Below are 18,502 nucleotides of genomic sequence, written 5' to 3' on the forward strand. Positions count from 1 at the left end.
GACTCCCCGTTTTCCTGAAAGCCTTTGGACTCTATTTCAGTCCCCAATGAATTCACTGTCCTTTTTTACTGCCTGAGCTACTCATATGTCAATCACGTGGCATCGTTTATATTTTTCTCTAATATTGCTGTTTGTCATACTGTTTTTTAAATTGTAGTCCAGAGGGAAAAAAGTTTGTATAAAAGTAGCAGTAGAATTCCTCATTGAGAATTGTGGGGTTTTTTGGGGTTTTTTTAGCAAATTATCTTGAGTGGCTCTTTGGCTATGAAACTCCGTTAGAGCAAAGATCCCAGCACCTAGCACGTAAAAGTTGTGTAAAATTTATTTGTTGAAAAAAATAGAAGCTCCTAGGATATGTGCCTGGATTGTCTGGAGCAAAGGAAAGTGAGAATGTATTTTATTTGAGAAATGTAAAAGCACTTAGCATAGTGCCTGGTACAAAGTAAGCATTCAATAGGTGGTGTGTCTATTTTGTCCTACTTAAGTAATATAGCATGAATTATTGGATCAACCTAGGAGGAGCAGGTAGAAGAGGGCAGGAGAAGAAGGAAATGGAGCAATAGGGTGGTTGCTGGGTCTCTATGTAAAAAGTGGGCCAGTGAGGTCTTTTCAGGGGCAATTAGGGAAAGGGACATTTAACATTTGCTGTACTGAGCTACAACTTCACCTTCCTTCCCTCAAGTCTTCAGTAAAATCTGCTACACATACAACTCGGTGCCAGTGATGCTTGGAGAATTCAGGAAGCCAGATGGTGTTCAGGGCTGCTGGGGTGGAGGTGGGGGCAGGGATATGATATTGAAAAAAAAAAAAAAAAAAAAGGCAGCCCATCCAGCAAAGTTAGAAAATTCAGCAGAAGTGTGCAAACAGAGCCAGAGACAACAAGAAGAGAGGCCCCAAGAATTCTCAGAAATATTGGGAATGATGGTGATTATTCTCACTCTACAGGAGATGGGGGTTCAAGACAATTTTATTTAAATATTAAAGGATGGGGGTTCCCAGTAGGCCAGAGGGCTTTGGGGACATCCAAGTGGCTAACACTTCAATCACATGTATACTGTTATCACTTGGTTTAAGTTATATCCCCTTAGCTGTATTGTAACCTCATTGGAACCTCTCTGAGCATAAATCTTGAAGCATTTCAAGGTGACAAGGTATTGCACTGAATCTGTATGGCTTTTTTTCCTTGCATGGATTACATTCCTGTACATTGACACACTGGATCCTGGCAATAACTCTTTGAAATAGTACAGCAAGTATCAGTGTATATCCCCTATCTTCATAATAGGAGAATGCAACCTTAGTGGTGACTGCCTGGGAGGTCTTGCTGAAGCTAGGCACCCAGGCACCACGGGCCCAGTCCAGACACTGATGAGGTTTTGTCAAGCTCCATGTCAGAGCACTGAATGAGCTCAGTGGAACTTGACAGAGGCCTTTAGGGGGGAGAGAGAAAAGGCTCATACAAAGCATGTCCTAATGTGATTACCAAAAACTCAGTTATTATTAATAAAAATAGTTAACCTTTAGGGAGAGCTTACTTGGTTCCAAGCTCTGAGCCAAGGACCTTTCATGCATTATCTCACTGAATCCTCCCAACCTCCTCCAAGATAATGACTGCCTTTTTTTTTTTTTAAATAAATTTACTTATTTATTTTTGGCTGCGTTGAGTCTTCATTGCTGCACATGGGCTTTCTCCAGTTGCCGTGAGCTGGGGGTGCTACTCTTCGTTGCAGTGCATGGGCTTGTCATTGCAGTGGCTTCTCTTGTTGTAGAGCACGGGCTCTAGGCACGCGGGCTTCAGTAGTTGTGGCACACAGGCTCAGTAGTTGTGGCACACAGGCTTAGTTGCTCCATGGCATGAGGGATCTTCCCGGACCAGGGCTTGAACCTGTGTCCCCTGCATTGGCAGGCGGATTCTTAACCACTGTGCCACCAGGGAAGTCCGATAGTTACTGCTTTTTAAAACCCCTATTTTATAAAAACCAGGACTTAGAGAGGTTAAGCAACTTGCCCAACTTCTGTTAAGTGGAAATCTTAGTTTTGAATCCAGACAGTTGGGTATTTCTCAAGGAGAATCACAAACTCCCAGTCGGTAGGTTTCAAAATTTCCTTGTCTCCCCTAATCAGAGGGTGCTGATAGGAGCATTGTAGCTGGAGCACTGATTCAGCCCCTCAGTTCACATCTCCTCAGGAAGCTTCTCTAGTTACTGATAAAGCCTTCCACAAGCAGTGAAGCAATGAAGATAAGTATAATGGCATTCTCCTGAAGGGAATTAAGGCAATTCTGACAGTAGGGAAGGGCAGGGGGGCTGAGCTAGCTTTGAAGTCTGCAAACTCTGCCTGTGATTTAGTCTGTGCGTCAAGTTCTCAAGAACTTTTCCAGTCCTGTTGACTCCATGGCCTAAAAGAGTAGGACCTGCCTGTGAGAAAGATGGAACAGAGTGGTTGCTACCATCTCCTCGCTTCCCTCCTCTCCTCGCTTCCCTCCTCTCCTCTCCACCTCCGCAAGCCTTTCCCAGGAAACCATTGTGCATATCACCTGAGAGAAGGAGAGGGAAATGGGGTCCAACCTGGGTCAGACGGGGGCGTAGAGAGGAGGGGCCATGTCTGAGACATGTACTAAGGACAGCACAGATAAACAGGAAGCCAGAAAAAAGAGTCTTTGGAGGTAAAGGCCCCTCTCTCTTTTTCCTTTTCTCCATCCTCTGTCTTCCTCCTCTCCAGCCTGATCAAAATCTGTCCTCAGGAAAAGACCTGAGGTTGGCTGCTTCCCTGGGAACCAAAGTCAGGAAGTAACCATATAGTTTCTGTGCTCTGTAAAGGGCTTTGAAGAATGGTGAGCAAATGAGGGAGGTAGACTTTGTCTGATTCAGGATTACTTCCTCGGTGCCTAGATCATTGCCTGGCTCTTTAGTTGTTGACTAAATGAATATTGGAGGCCAGGAAGTCCTTCTCAAGACCCTAAAATTGAACACCTATTGGCCCCAGGCTGTGGACCTGTGGGCCACAGTTGTTAGAGCTTCTGAGCAAATGAACTTCTGATGCTGAGAGATAGGCAGCAGAATGTGTGAAGGGAACACTAAATACTGTATCACTACATGTACCCAGGGTGCCCTTTTAGCTCCTAGCAGAGATTTATAAGCCTCACCCCTGCCTCTAATCCCTGCTTCCAAAATAGTAGAATGCTGGCTCTACCATTGGAGGACATGCCCCCATCTTTCTGGGCACAGAGCAAGGGGTCTGGATTAAGCCTTCCCTGCTGCTAATGTGCTGAATTGTGTCCCTTCCCCACACCCCCCACCAAATTCATATGTTGAACCCCTAAACCTTAATGTGACTATATTTATAGTAAGGAAGTAATTAAGGTTTAATAAGGTCATAAGGGCAGGGCCCTAATCCAATAGGATTAGCGTTCTTATAAGAAGAGACACCAGAGTGGTCACTCTCTCTCCACCATGTGAGGACAAAGCAAAAAGGTGGCCATCTGCAAGTCAGGCATGGAGTTCTCGCCAGAAAATAAATTGGCCAGCACAAATTAATTTCTGTTATTTAGCCACCCAGTCTATGGTATTTTGTTATGACAACCTGAGCAGAACAAGACACCTGCTTCCTCTATAATGCTTCAAGATTTATGCTCAGAGAGGTTCCAATGAGCAGACTTACCTTCTAGGCCCACTCTTACCCAAGCCAAATTTCTTCCTGTTATATATCTTTTATTTCACACAAATGGACACAACACTGCTTTTTCTCACACTCCATTTCTCCTTTGCCATGTCTTAAATATTAAGTCACAAATGAGGCAGATTCTGCATGACAAGAATGCTTTGAAGATCCAGGTATACTATGAAGCCCTGGTGGTACAGAGAGTCTTCTGTCTTAGTCTGTCTTTGTCTCAGGGTCTCAGCATCAAGGAGGTGGGCTGGGCTTAAGATGTCTCCATTAACTCTGGAGCTATACTTCCTGGTTTCAAACCCAGGCTCTGCTAGTTACTGGCGATGAGGCAAAAGCATGTTTGAAATAAGGATGTTAACAGTATCTATCTGAAAGGGGTTTTGTGAGGATTAAATCTAAAAAAGAAAAAGATGTTTCCATTAAAATGATCATGTTACTTTGCGGTAGGAGGATAATATTGTTAACACCCTTCAACAACTTAGTAGGTCACCTGGCTCCTTCTGAAGGGAACTGGATAAAGAGATATATTTAATTGGAGGAAAGAAGGTTCAAGAGCCCTGGGAGGGAGAGTTTAGGAACCAGAGCTGGTGTCTACAAGAGTATGAAGCTAAAATCAGCAAACCAGGTTGTTGACTTGATAGTTTTTCCCCTATTTCCCAGAAGATAGAAAACTACAATAAAGTACTTGATGCTGGCAAAGCATAATCCTCAGCAAAGGTTAATAAACTATTATAAAGCATTTAAGATAAGACCTTAAATGATTAATTGATTATCTTAGAAATTAAAGAACAGGGCCCCAGGGTATGGGACCTGATTAGAAAGTTATACATTTATATGTGGGGGGGGGGCAGGGTAGGAAGATGGTAGCAGGAGGGTACTCTATTAGAATAGGCTGAAGAGGGAGGGGAGGAGTATGTAAGTTGGCCAGAGACAGGAGGTGGGAGAACTCTGTTGACTGACAACTGTACCTGTATCACTGCCATGTCTTGGGGTAGCCATAGTGCTGGACATTAATCACAAAGACTACTGCCCTTTCCACACTGATACACAACCAACTGCTTAGGAGGGCACCTAGAAAGAGACCACTGGAAACATAAGGATTTTTCTATGAAATTGTTAGGAAGTGTTATCAGACTTATTTTCTACATATTTTCCAATCCCAACCTTCTGCGTCATTAAAATGTTGGGCCTTTGCAACCTTGGAAATGTCTTAGGGTCAGTCACCAGCTGTTCTGTAGAATTTCAAGATACTCTGTTGTCAGGAGGAACCAAGATGGCGGAGTAGAAGGATGTGCTCTCACTCCTTCTGGTGAGAACACCAGAATCACAGCTAGCTGCTGGACAATCATCGACAGGAAGACAATGGAACTCACCAAAAAAGATACCCCACTTCCAAAGACAAAGGAGAAGCCACAATAAGACAGTAGGAGGGGTGCAATCACAGTAAAATCAAATCCCATAACTGCTGAGTGGGTGACTCACAAACTGGAGAACACTTATACCGCAGAAGTCCACCCACTGGAGTGAAGGTTCTGAGCCCCACATCAGGCTTCCCAACCTGGGGGTCCAGCAACTGGAGGAGGAATTCCTAGAGAATCAGACTTCGAAGGTTAATGCGATTTGACTGCAGGACTTTGACAGGACTGGGGGAAACAGAGACTCCACTCTTGGAGGACACACACAAAGTAGTGTGCGCATTGGAACCCAGGGGAAGGAGCAGTGGCCCCATGGGAGACTGAACCAGACCTACCTGCTAGTATTGGAGGGTCTCCTGCAGAGGCGGGGTATGGCTGTGGCTCACCATGGGGACAAGGACACTGGCAGCAGAAGTTCTGGGAAGTACTCCTTGGCATGAGCCCTCCCAGAGTCTGTCATTAGCCCCACCAAAGAGCCCAGGTAGGCTCCAGTGTTGGGTTGCCTCAGGCCAAAAAACCAACAGGGAAGGAACCCAGCCCCACCCATCCACAGTCAAGTGGATTAAAGTTTTACTGAGCTCTGCCCACCAGAGCAACAGTCAGCTCTACACACCACCAGTCCCTCCCATCAGGAAACTTACACAAGCCTCGTAGATAGCCTCATCCACCAGAGGGTAGACAGCAGAAGCAAGAAGAACTACAGTCCTGCAGCCTGTGGAACAAAAACCACATTCACAGAAAGATAGACTGGATGAAAAGGCAGAGGGCTATGTACCAGATGAAGGAACAAGATAAAACCCCAGAAAAACAACTAAATGAAGTGGAGATAGGCAACCTTCCAGAAAAAGAATTCAGAATAATGATGGTGAAGATGATCCAGGACCTTGGAAAAAGAATGGAGGCAAAGATCAAGAAGATGCAAGAAATGTTTAACAAAAACTTAGAAGAATTAAAGAACAAACAAACAGAGATGAACAATACAATAACTGAAATGAAAACTAAACTAGAAGGAATCAATAGCAGAATAACTGAGGCAGAAGAATGGATAAGTGACCTGGAAGACAGAATGGTGGAATTCACTGCTGCGGAACAGAATAAAGAAAAAAGAATGAAAAGAAATGAAGACAGCCTAAGAGACCTCTGGGACAGCATTAAACACAACAACATTCACATTATAGGGGTCCCAGAGGAGAAGAGAGAGAGAAAGGACCAGAGAAAATATTTGAAGAGATAGATTATAGTTGAAAACTTCCCTAACATGGGAAAGGAAATAGCCACCCAAGTCCAGGAAGCGCAGAGAGTCCCATACAGGATAAACCCAAGGAGAAACACGCCGAGACACATAGTAATCAAATTGGCAAAAATCAAAGACACAGAAAAATATTGAAAGCAGCAAGGGAAAAATGACCAATACAAGGGAACTCCCATAAGGTTAACAGCTGATTTCTCAACAGAAACTCTACAAGCCAGAAAGGAGTGGCATGATATACTTAAAGTGATGAAAGGGAAGAACCTACAACCAAGATTAATCTACCCAGCAAGGATCTCATTCAGATTCAATGGAGAAATCAAAAGCTTTACAGAGAAGCAAAAGCTAAGAGAATTCAGTACCACCAAACCAGCTCTACAACAAATGCTAAAGGAACTTCTCTAAATGGGAAACACAAGAGAAGAAAAGAACCTACAAAAACAAACCCAAAACAATTAAGAAAATAGTTATAGGAACATACATATCGATAATTACCTTAAACGTGAAAGGATTAAATGCTCCAGCCAAAAGACACAGGCTTGCTGAATGGATACAAAAACAAGACCCATATATATGTTGCCTACAAGAGACCCACTTCAGACCTAGGGACACATACAAACTGAAAGTGAGCGGATGGAAAAAGATATTCCATGCAAATGGAAATCAAAAGAAAGCTGGAGTAGCAATACTCATATCAGATAAAATAGACTTCAAAATAAAGAAAGTTACAAGAGACAAGGAAGGACACTGCATAATGATCAAGGGATCAATCCAAGAAGAAGATATAACAATTATAAACATATATGCACCCAACAGAGGAGCACCCCAATACATAAGGCAACTGCTAACAGCTCTAAAAGAGGAAATTGACAGCAACACAAAAATAGTGGGGGACTTTAACACCTCACTTACACCAATGGACAGATCATCCAAAATGAAAATAAATAAGGAAACAGAAGCTTTAAATGACACAATAGACCAGATAGATTTAATTGATATTTATAGGACACTCAATCCAAAAACAGCAGATTACACTTTCTTCTCAAGAGCACATGGAACATTCTCCAGGATAGATCACATCTTGGGTAACAAATCAAGCCTCAGTAAATTTAAGAAAATTGAAATCATATCAAGTATCTTTTCTGACCACAACGCTATGAGACTAGAAATGAATTACAGGGAAAAAAACGTAAAAAACACAAACACATGGAGGCTAAACAATACGTTACTAAATAACCAAGAGATCACTGAAGAAATCAAAGAGGAAATCAAAAAATACCTAGAGACAAATGACAATGAAAACATGACGATCCAAAACCTATGGGATGCAGCAAAAGCAGTTCTAAGAGGGAAGGGTATAGGTATACAAGCCTACCTCAAGAAACAAGAAAAATCTCAAATAAACAATCTAACCCTACACCTAAAGGAACCAGAGAAAGAAGAACAAAGGAAACCCAAAGTTAGCAGAAGGAAAGAAATCATAAATATCAGAGCAAAAATAAATGAAATAGAAACAAAGAAAACAATAGCCAAGATCAATAAAACTAAAAGCTGGTTCTTCGAGAAGATAAACAAAATTGATAAACCATTAGCCAGACTCATCAAGAAAAAGAGGGAGAGGACTCAAATCAATAAAATTAGAAATGAAACAGGAGAAGTTACAACAGACACCACAGAAATACAAAGCATCCTAAGAGACTACTACAAGCAACTCTATGCCAACAAAATGGACAACCTGGAAGAAATGGACAAATTCTTAGAAAGGTATAATCTTCCAAGACTGAACCAGGAAGAAATACAAAATACGAGCAGACCAATCACAAGTAATGAAATGGAAACTGTGATTAAAAATCTTCCTACAGGGCTTCCCTGGTGGCGCAGCGGTTGAGAGTCCGCCTGCCAATGCAGGGGACACAGGTTCGTGCCCCGGTCCGGGAAGATCCCACATGCCGCGGAGCGGCTGGGCCCGTGAGCCATGGCTGCTGAACCTGCGCATCCAGAGCCTGTGCTCTGCAACGGGAGAGGCCACAGCAGTGAGAGGCCCGCGAACCGCAAAAAAAAAAATTCTTCCTACAAACAAAAGTCCAGGACCAGATGGCTTCACAGGTGAATTCAATCAAACATTTAGAGAAGAGCTAACACCCATCCTTCTCAAACTCTTCCAAAAAATTGCGGAGGAAGGAACACACCGAAACTCATTCTATGAGGCCACCATCACCCTGATACCACAACCAGACAAAGATACTACAGAAAAAGAAAATTACAGACCAATATCACTGATGAATATCGATGCAAAAATCCTCAACAAAATACTGGCAAACAGAATCCAACGACACATTAAAAGGATCATACACCATGATCAAGTGGAATTTATCCCAGGGATGCAAGGATTCTTCAATATACGCAAATCAATCAATGTGATACACCATAGTAACAAATTGAAGAAGAAAAACCATATGATCATCTCAATAGATGCATAAAAAGCTTTTGACAAAATTCAACACCCTTTTATGATAAAAACTCTCCAGAAAGTGGGCATAGAGGGAAACTACCTCAACATAATAAAGGCCATATAAGACAACCCCACAGCAAACATCATTCTCAATGGTGAAAAACTGAAAGCATTTCCTCTAAGATCAGGAACAAGACAAGGATGTCCACTCTCACCACTATTATTCGACATAGTTTTGGAAGTCCTAGCCACGGCAATCAGAGAAGAAAAAGATATAAAAGGAATACAAATTGGAAAAGAAGAAGTAAAGCTGTCACTGTTTGCAGATGACATGATACTATACATAGAGAATCCTAAGGATGCCACCAGAAAACTACTAGAGCTAATCAATGAATTTGGTAAAGGTGCAGGATACAAAATTAATGCACAGAAATCTCTTGCATTCCTATACACTAATGATGAAAAATCTGAAAGAGAAATTAAGGAAACACTCCCATTTACCATTGCAACAAAAAGAATAAAATACCTAGGAATAGGGCTTCCCTGGTGGCGCAGTTGTTGAGAGTCCGCCTGCTGATGCAGGGGACAGGGGTTTGTGCCCCGGTCTGGGAAGATCCCACATGCCACGGAGCGGCTGGGGCCGTGAGCCATGACCGCTGAGCCTGCATGTCCGGAGCCTGTGCTCCACAATGGGTGAGGCCACAACAGTGAGACGCCCATGTACCATAAAAAAAACAAACAAAAAACCTAGGAATAAACCTACCTAGGGAGACAAAAGACCTGTATGCAGAAAACTATAAGACACTGATGAAAGAAATTAAAGATGATACCAACAGATGGAGAGATATACCATGTTCTTGGATTGGAAGAATCAATATCGTGAAAATGACTATACTACCCAAAGCAATCTACAGATTCAATGCAATCCCTATAAAATTACAAATGGCATTTTCTACAGAACTAGAACCAAAAAATCTTAAAATTTGTATGGAGACACAAAGGACCCCGAATAGCCAAAGCAGTCTTGAGGGAACAAAACGGAGTTGGAGGAATCAGACTCCCTGACTTCAGACTATACTACAAAGCTACAGTAATCAAGACAATATGATACTGGCACAAAAACAGAAACATAGATCAATGTAACAAGATAGAAAGCCCATGGGCTTCCCTGGTGGCCCAGTGGTTGACAGTCTGCCTGCCAATGCAGGGGACACGGGTTTGTGCCCCAGTCTGGGAAGATCCCACATGTCACGGAGCGGCTGGGACCGTGAGCCATGGCCGTTGAGCCTGCGCGTCTGGAGCCTGTGCTCCGCAACGGGAGAGGCCACAATAGTGAGAGGCCCACATACCGCAAAAAAAAAAAAAAAAAAGATAGAAAGCCCAGAGATAAACCCACACCTATGGTCAACTAATCTATGACAAAGGGGGCAAGGATATACAATAGAGAAAAGACAGTCTCTTCAATAAGTGGTACTGGGAAAACTGGACAGCTACATGTAAAAGAATGAAATTAGAACACTCCCTAACACCATATACAAAAATAAACTCAAAATGGATTTGAGACCTAAATGTAAGACCAGACACTAGAAAACTCTTAGAGGAAAACATAGGAAGAACACTCTTTGACATATATTACAGCAAGATCTTTTTTGATCCACCTCCTAGAGTAATGGAAATAAAAACAAAAATAAACAAATGGGGCCTAATGCAACTTCAAAGCTTTTGCACAGCAAAGGAAACCATAAACAAGATGAAAAGACAACCCTCAGAATGGGAGAAAATATTTGCAAACGAATCAATGGACAAAGGATTAATCTCCAAAATATATAAACAGCTCATGCAGCTCAATATTAAAGAAACAAATAACCCAATCCAAAAATGGGCAGAAGACCTATATAGGCATTTCTCCAAAGAAGACATACAGATGGCCAAGAAGCACATGAAAAGCTGCTCAACATCACTAATTATTAGAGAAATGCAAATCAAAACTACAATGAGGTATCACCTCACACCTGTTAGAATGGGCATCATCAGAAAATCTACAAATAACAAATGCTGGAGAGGGTGTGGAAAAAAAGGAACCCTCTTGCACTGTTGGTGGGAATGTAAATTCCCAGCCTCTAATGAGAACAGTATGGAGGTCGCTTAAAAAACTAAAAACAGAATTACCATATGATCCAGCAATCCCACTACTGGGCATATACCCAGAGAAAACTATAATTCAAAGAGACACATGCACCCCAATGTTCATTGCAGCACTATTTACAATAACCAGGTCACGGAAGCAACCTAAATGCGCATCGACAGACGAATGGATAAAGAAGATGTGGTACATACATACAATGGAATATTACTCAACCATAAAAAGGAACGAAATTGGGTCATTTGTGGAGACGTGGATGGATCTAGAGACAGTCATACAGAGTGAAGGACGTCAGAAAGAGAAAAACAAATATCGTATATTAACGCATATATGTGGAACCTAGAAAAATGGTACAGATGAACCGGTTTGCAGGGCAGAAATTGAAACACAGATGTAGAGAACAAACGTATGGACACCAAGTGGGGAAAGCGGCGGGGGGCGGGGTGGTGTTGATGGTGATGAATTGGGCGATTTATACACTGATGTGTATAAAATTGATGACTAATAAGAACCTGCTGTATTAAAAAATAAAATAAAATTCAAAAATAAAAAAACAACTAATACTAAACTTTCTTTGTGTTATTTGTATGGAAATATGTTAATATAAATGTTTCAGACATTGCATGAAATTCCTAAAAATCTTATATGTTCTGGTATAATGTTATAAGTCATAATTTTAGTTATTACTTTAAAATGTATATCTCAGAAATAACTAAATTTCCTTGTCAATTGCATTATTATGAACTTTCATCGAATCTTTAACCATGGTCATTTTTAAGTCTTTTGTCATTTACAGACAGTTCTGGGTGTACTCTGATGCTTTTGCAAAAATGTTCCTATAAAAGGGTTTCATCTTCAAGGAATTCGTGGAAAAGACTCTGACAAGTACAGGTTTCTGGTAACTGACTATACTGCTGAACTGAATGAATAAGCATTTTCAGAACTCTAATGGAAAACTGATGAATTCATAAAAGTGCTAACAAGAGATCAAGATGAAAAATGAATTAATTACATGGGACTGAGTGAACTGATGAGGATGATTATAATTTTTGTGACTTTGTTTGAATTTTAAAAAAATGTGATGTTAAAAAAAAAAAAAAAAAAGATACTCTGTTGTCTAGTGGCTGAGCCTTCATTGCCTTGCTGGTTTCCAGGAAAGCAGGCCCCTAAATCGCTCAGCACAGACCCAACAATTGTTTCTTTAGGGCCCATTAAAAATTGCTGGGGTTTGCCCTGCCAAAATAGCCATTCATATATATCTGAATAACTTATGAATATGGTTTATATATAAATAAAGCATTCCAACAATTTTCTTTTCAAGAGTCATGAAATCTGTACTAAGGCCTTCTGAGACCCAAGCAAATTAATGATAGTATTGTTAAGGAAACTGCCCACCCTGGCCAGGCACAACAATAAAAGATTTGCTTAAGTCTCCCACCTCAGGATGCTTGAAAAGAACACACAACCAGTGAAGGGTCCAAAATCAACCCAGGGAAAACCCACGAGGGGCCAAGAAGGGGAGGAGACACGAGTCCATAATATGTCTTGCCAACCTCCCAGAAACCCTCACGATGAAAACCATTGTGACTGAGAGATGCGCGCACCACCAGGAAGGGCCCTGAGCCGGACCAAATGAAGGCACAAGCAAGATGATTGGCCAGAAATGACGTGGAAAGCTAACCCCGCCACCATAAAACCTGAGACTGCAAGTCACAAGGCAGAGCAGTTCTCCTGGGTTCCCTTATCCTGCTGCTCTCCACTTGAGCGCCCCTTTTCAATAAAATCTCTTGCTTTGTCAGTACGTGTGTCTCCTCGGACAATTCATTTCTGAGTGTTGGACAAGAGCCCACTCTTGGGCCCCTGAAGGTGTCCCATCCAGTGACAGGATGACACTAGCAATATATACAAGGACAGAGATTTGTAAAATTCAGTGGTAAGAAGAAAAACAATTTTATTCTGGACCTTTTAGTTAAATCATTGAGGTGAAGAACGAATATAAAGAACCTTCATCTTTAACAAAGGACCAGCCTTTGTTAAAGAATCAGAAACCCCTACTCCTTTTGGGGCATGTGGTTGTGAGCTGTTGAAGCAACCTGTTAAAGGTAGAGCCAGCTTCAGTTTCCTGAGATTAAACCAGGCTGAAACTAGGTTTACAGACAGCACAAAAGTCAGGTGCAGGGCCTCTTGTCTCTGTTGTGGAGCTACGCCTTGGGGAATTATGCCTTGGGTCAGTTATTAGCTGTCTCCTATAACTACTTTGTTTAGGGTAATATTATTTATAGAACCTTGATTAGATAAAGATTGAGAATTATAAAATATTTAGGTATTCATCCAGCCCAACTCCTTCATTTTACAGATGGGGAAACTGAGGAAGCTAGTCTCTTCAAGGCTATTTGGACTTAGACTAACACTCTCCTCAAAGTTTTTCCAGTGTCTGCCGAGTTCTAAAGCCACTTTCACATTCTGGGTTTTTGTTATGGCAGCGCCCCACCTCTGGTAACAAAATCTGTATTAATTATCTATCACAGTGTAACAATTACCTGAAAATTTAGCAGCTTAAAATGACAAACATTGGGTATCTCACAGTTACTTAACTCAGGAATTTGGAAATGACTTAGATGAGTGGTTTTGGTTCAGGGTTTCTCATGAAATTGCAGTCAAGATGTCAGCCAGGGCTGCAGTCATCTGAAGGTCTGGCTGAGGCTGGAGGATCTGCTTTCAAGGTGGCTCACTCACATGGCTATTGGCCAAAAATCTCATTTCTTTAATGGCTGTTGTGGCAGAAGACCTCAGTTCCTCACCTCGTGGGTCTCTCCATGGGATTGCTTGAGTGTCCTCTTGACATGGCGGCTGGCTTCCTTCAGAGCTAGTGATCTGAGAGACAGCAAAAAGGAAGCGACATGCACTTTATGACCTCATCTAGAAAATGAAACACCAACACTTCTACTTCATTCTATTTGTTTGAAGGAGTCACTAAGTCCAGCCCTCAGTCCAGGGAGGGAAATAAAGCTCTACCTCTGGATGAGAGGAGTATCAAAGAATTTGTGAACATATTTTAAAACCACAACAAGTTCTCTCAGAGCATTTGATATAAAGAGAATTAAGTGGAAAAGGAGTTCTTAGTAGCTTTGATGATATGGTAAGAAAGGAATTCATCTAGACTCAGTCTGAGGCTACTGAACCAAAGAGCAGTCATGACACAGAAGTATTTTGACTCTGAAATTTATGAGGAAGTTGGGAAAAGTAAGGGTCAAGTCAGTTTGTTGCAACCTGTGCATGTGTTTCTCCCTCTTAACTTAAAGTTACATTTGAATTTGCATATCCACATCTCAATACTAACAATATAGTACATATACATAAGGGTAACACGGATACATCTATTTTCATACTATTTGACTACTGTAATTCTAGAAAATATTCCACCCTTGATATTAGAGCTTCTCTCAAGCTTCACATTCATTCCCTTCATCCAACATGTCCATCCCCTCTGAGCTCAAGAGGAAACACGTTTGGGTGTGATGTGAGGGAAGAGCCTCTCCCCCTAGATTAGTCCCCAAGCCCCAACGTCAACCACCAGACCAGGGGGCTGAGATCCTCTTCTATCTCTCCTTTGAATTAAGACTTTTGTCAATAATTACCCATTTACACCTCACCTTTCTAAAAGGAAGATGCGATTATGTCCCTTTTCTGCTTAGAACTGGAGATTTAAATGGTCCCACAATGCTTATAAGAGAGCCTCTGTGCATAGAACTATATCCAATCTCCTGGGATAAACCATAATGGAAAAGAATATTTTAAAAAAGCATGTCTCTATGTGTGTAACTGAGTCACTCTGCTGGACAGCAGAGACTGCCACAACATTGTAAATCAACTGTGCTTCAATTAAAAAAAAAAAGCCTCTGTGAATTCCTGACACTCTATCATAGCTGCACTATTTTGGAGAACAAGCATATAACTTTCAAGGGATCCCCAAAGCAATAAGTTACCACAAAATGTCAAGATCCACCAGCCTCCAGGGCAAAGGCCTGTCTCAATAGGGGCAAGAGATTCATCAATTTGGCTCCACCCTTGCTCTCTATTAAGAAAAAAAAATGTTTCCTGCCGTTCCAGTTCTACAAGGATCAGGCCATCAGCTACTGCAGTTGCCCACTGCCAGTGTGCCCTTAGGGGAATTCAGGATGAAGAAAAACAGGAAACATTCTATGCTTTGGGTACACTGGCCTTTAGATAGTTAAGATGCATATCTAAGAAAAATTTTCAAATGGATTCAGATGCTTGTATTTTCCCAGACACAGAAAAGCACTAAAGTCGCTAACTTGAGATACCTGTTTGTTGTAATTAGCAGTAATCTTTTGATGCTTGACTACGTTTTCCCAGCAAAAAAGTTTATATATATCCTGGCTCCTCCCTTACCTCTTTGGAGCAGTTCCTCAGAGCTATCTGAAAGGCTGTTTCCTGGGCTATAGTCCTCAGTAAGGTCCTCAGATAAAACTTAATTCACAACTTACATTGTTCAGATGTACAGAGTACATCTCCATCCACTCTCCCCTCCATATCTTATGTCACAGCTTTATCTTTCCCTATGCTGTTTGTTCACACTTCCTGGCCTTTGTTTCTGCCTTTCTCTCTGCCTAGAATACCCTTTCCCCTTCTCTGCCAGGAAAACTACTCTGCATGCCTTGGAACCCAGCTCAAATGTCATATCCTGGAGGAATGAATGATTTAAGTTCCAATATACTTTGTATGTATATAGCTGTAATTACTTCTTCACTCATCTGATTAACCCTGCACTGACATGATCTCTAAGAATGTTTTATTCGAATTTGTATCTCCAAGGCCTAGCACAGATCATACTAGGGACTACTATTTGTTAGGTGGGTGGATAGGAGTTAGCCTGGACCATTGCCTGACAGAACAGGGACCCTTCTCCCTCTGAGCATTTCTCTGCAGAACCACTACAAACTGAGGACCATCTCTTCTCAGTCTGATGCTTTGCTCTCCAGGCTCTGTAGTGAGCTTTGTACTTTTAGATTTCACTGACCAGTAAAATTTCAAAAGTAATTTTGGAGACCAAAATAGGATTGCCAGTTTTTAATTTTTTCAAATTTAAAGACTTTAAAAAAATTATTATCTTTTTCAAAAGTCACTATAACACCTCAAAAGTAGGAAGACCATAACCTTAGCCTAGAGAATAGTTCTTTGAATTAAACACATTTAGCCTTTTGAAAAGCCTACCACATCAACCTTATTTTTTCTCATTCCATGATGAAAAATTCATCCCTGTTTTGTCAGCTCTAGAATGTTTGGAAACCACTGATTTTGACCTTTGCTTCTGAGAGGTGGCTCCTGCAATCTTCTTGACTCAAGAATGAGTTTTAGGCCTCATGACAGGAATAGTCCTGTAGGATCTTCCCATGGCTTTTTCTTTTGTGGGTGTAGAGAGAAGTACCTGGGAAGAAGAGACCAACTAATGTATATTGAGCACCTCTATGCTAGTCACTTGGCACGTATATGAGGTGCACATCTCAGTTGACAAACTCAAGAACGCAAAAAATATGCAATTTTACTTCTTTGCTTACCAAATTTATTATCTATCCAAGTACGTTCGACCTAGTGACAGAAATACGTCTTAATTCAGGGTCCCCTCCTCCCTTTCTTTCCCTAGGGGTTGCATCTCTGATCCAGGGGACTGATTTAGTGTGTCAATGGGGCTGGATTAAACTTCCCAAGGTCTTAAGCACTGAAAAAATTATGTTGCCTCATATGTAACTGAAATTTTTTTAAATAATTATTTTATAGTTTATTTTTTCCCAACAAGTTCTGGGTTTTTTTTTTTTTCTCCTGAAATTGATCACTTCACTGCTTTTTATTCATTCAAAAAATTTACTTATTTCTTGGGTGGATGTTTTGTTTTCCTTGTGCCCTTGGCAAGTTCTTGACTTACCTATGGGGTCATCTGGTCCTGCTCATTGGCCCTCAGCATCCACCTGCTTGTATTGGATTATATTGCAGGTCCACGCAGGTCACCACGGAGTCTTCCTCACGCTGTCCAAACAAGACTGCCTCATATCTGAAGGCTCTTTATGACACATGTGGGCCACTCTGGGTGAGAGTTTATCTTTTTAGTGTAAAACTTCCATCCCTATTAAAAGGTAACACTTACTATTATCAGTCATCTTACTTTGTACAGACAAAGGAGCTGATGGGGTACATGGGTAGATAACAGGCAGGGAACAGGATGACACTATATCACGTTATTTTCCATTGGCACACGTTCTTTTGTTTATTTTTTATTTAACATTCCTTTCTGATTACTGCACTAGACTATCGGTCTATGAGAACAACCAATCTGTCTTATTCATTACTATAACCCCAGAACATAGAACAGTGCCTAGCACATAGTAGGCTGTTAGTAAATACTGTTGATCAAATGAACGAGAATGAATGAGATAAGGACAACACAAAGAGGTAGAAGGGGATCAGAATGAGGGTGCTGGAATTGCTGAAAATAAACTTCAATTATTTTACAATTCTGGAAGTTTATGTTAGCTCTTCCTTGGAGAGTCTCCTTCCATTGCAGCAAGAGATGTCTCTTCTACAGCATTCCTTGTGTTGTTTTCTGGCTGTTGCCTGTGGACTAGCATTTTCTTTCAGCTGGAAAATAAACTATTTTGGGCAAAAAGGATCATATACAGCTTTGCAGCTCCCCATGAGGTACAGCACTTTAAGAGCTAAAATATGCTAGTTTACTGAATGAATGAATGACTGGAACTTGAGTCCTAAATATCCAGAGACTCCCTGAGGAATGGGCTCAGTGTTATAGGGACTAAATCCAAGGTGGTACCTTCTAGACTAAGTTTTATCCAGCCTCAGCATTCTACATCCACTTCCTGGGGTGCAGTACCTCCTAGTGGAAGTCCAGGGCTGCTGCCTCCTTCCTAGATGCTCCCAAACATGGGCCCTCGGTGTCTCCCTCCCAGAACTCCATCTTCTTCTCAAAACCTCAATGTCACCCTCATCAATGAAGCCCAGTAGACGATGAGGCCCAGCAGACTCAGGCAGGTCCTTTCTAGTAACCCCAAGTACTCACAAGGTAAATAATGAAGGGCTGCATCAGAGCCAGATAGTTTTCTAGAGCAGACCAGCATCTCAAACTTTAAGGTGCAAATGAATAATCTGGAGAGAATCTTGTTAAAATGAAGGTTCTGATGCAGTAGTTCTGGGTTGGGGACCAAGATTCTGAATCTGAACTAGCTTCCGGGTGACACCAAAGGATGCTGGTCCAGTCTGTACTGCACCCTTGTGGTGACTGGCAGCTACAGCAGTAGCAGCTCCCAGATGTACCAAGTCTGACCAGCAAGCCACGGGGTTGATCATTTAAGTAAACGCTCTGAAGCTTATGAAGTACATTTCTCTCCTTCAAGGTTTGTCCCTTGAAGGTTTGCCTGCCTCTTGCCTGGTGCTGAGACCCTAGAGAAAAGCTCCGACCTCCAGCTGGAAGGGTTAGGGGAAAGGACACATTCCCTGAATCAGAAACTGCAAAACGTGGTTTAAATCAAGAGGTCAAGGGGAGG

The sequence above is a fragment of the Phocoena sinus genome, chromosome 2, assembly GCF_008692025.1.
Source record: "Phocoena sinus isolate mPhoSin1 chromosome 2, mPhoSin1.pri, whole genome shotgun sequence".
NCBI lineage: Eukaryota > Metazoa > Chordata > Mammalia > Artiodactyla > Phocoenidae > Phocoena > Phocoena sinus.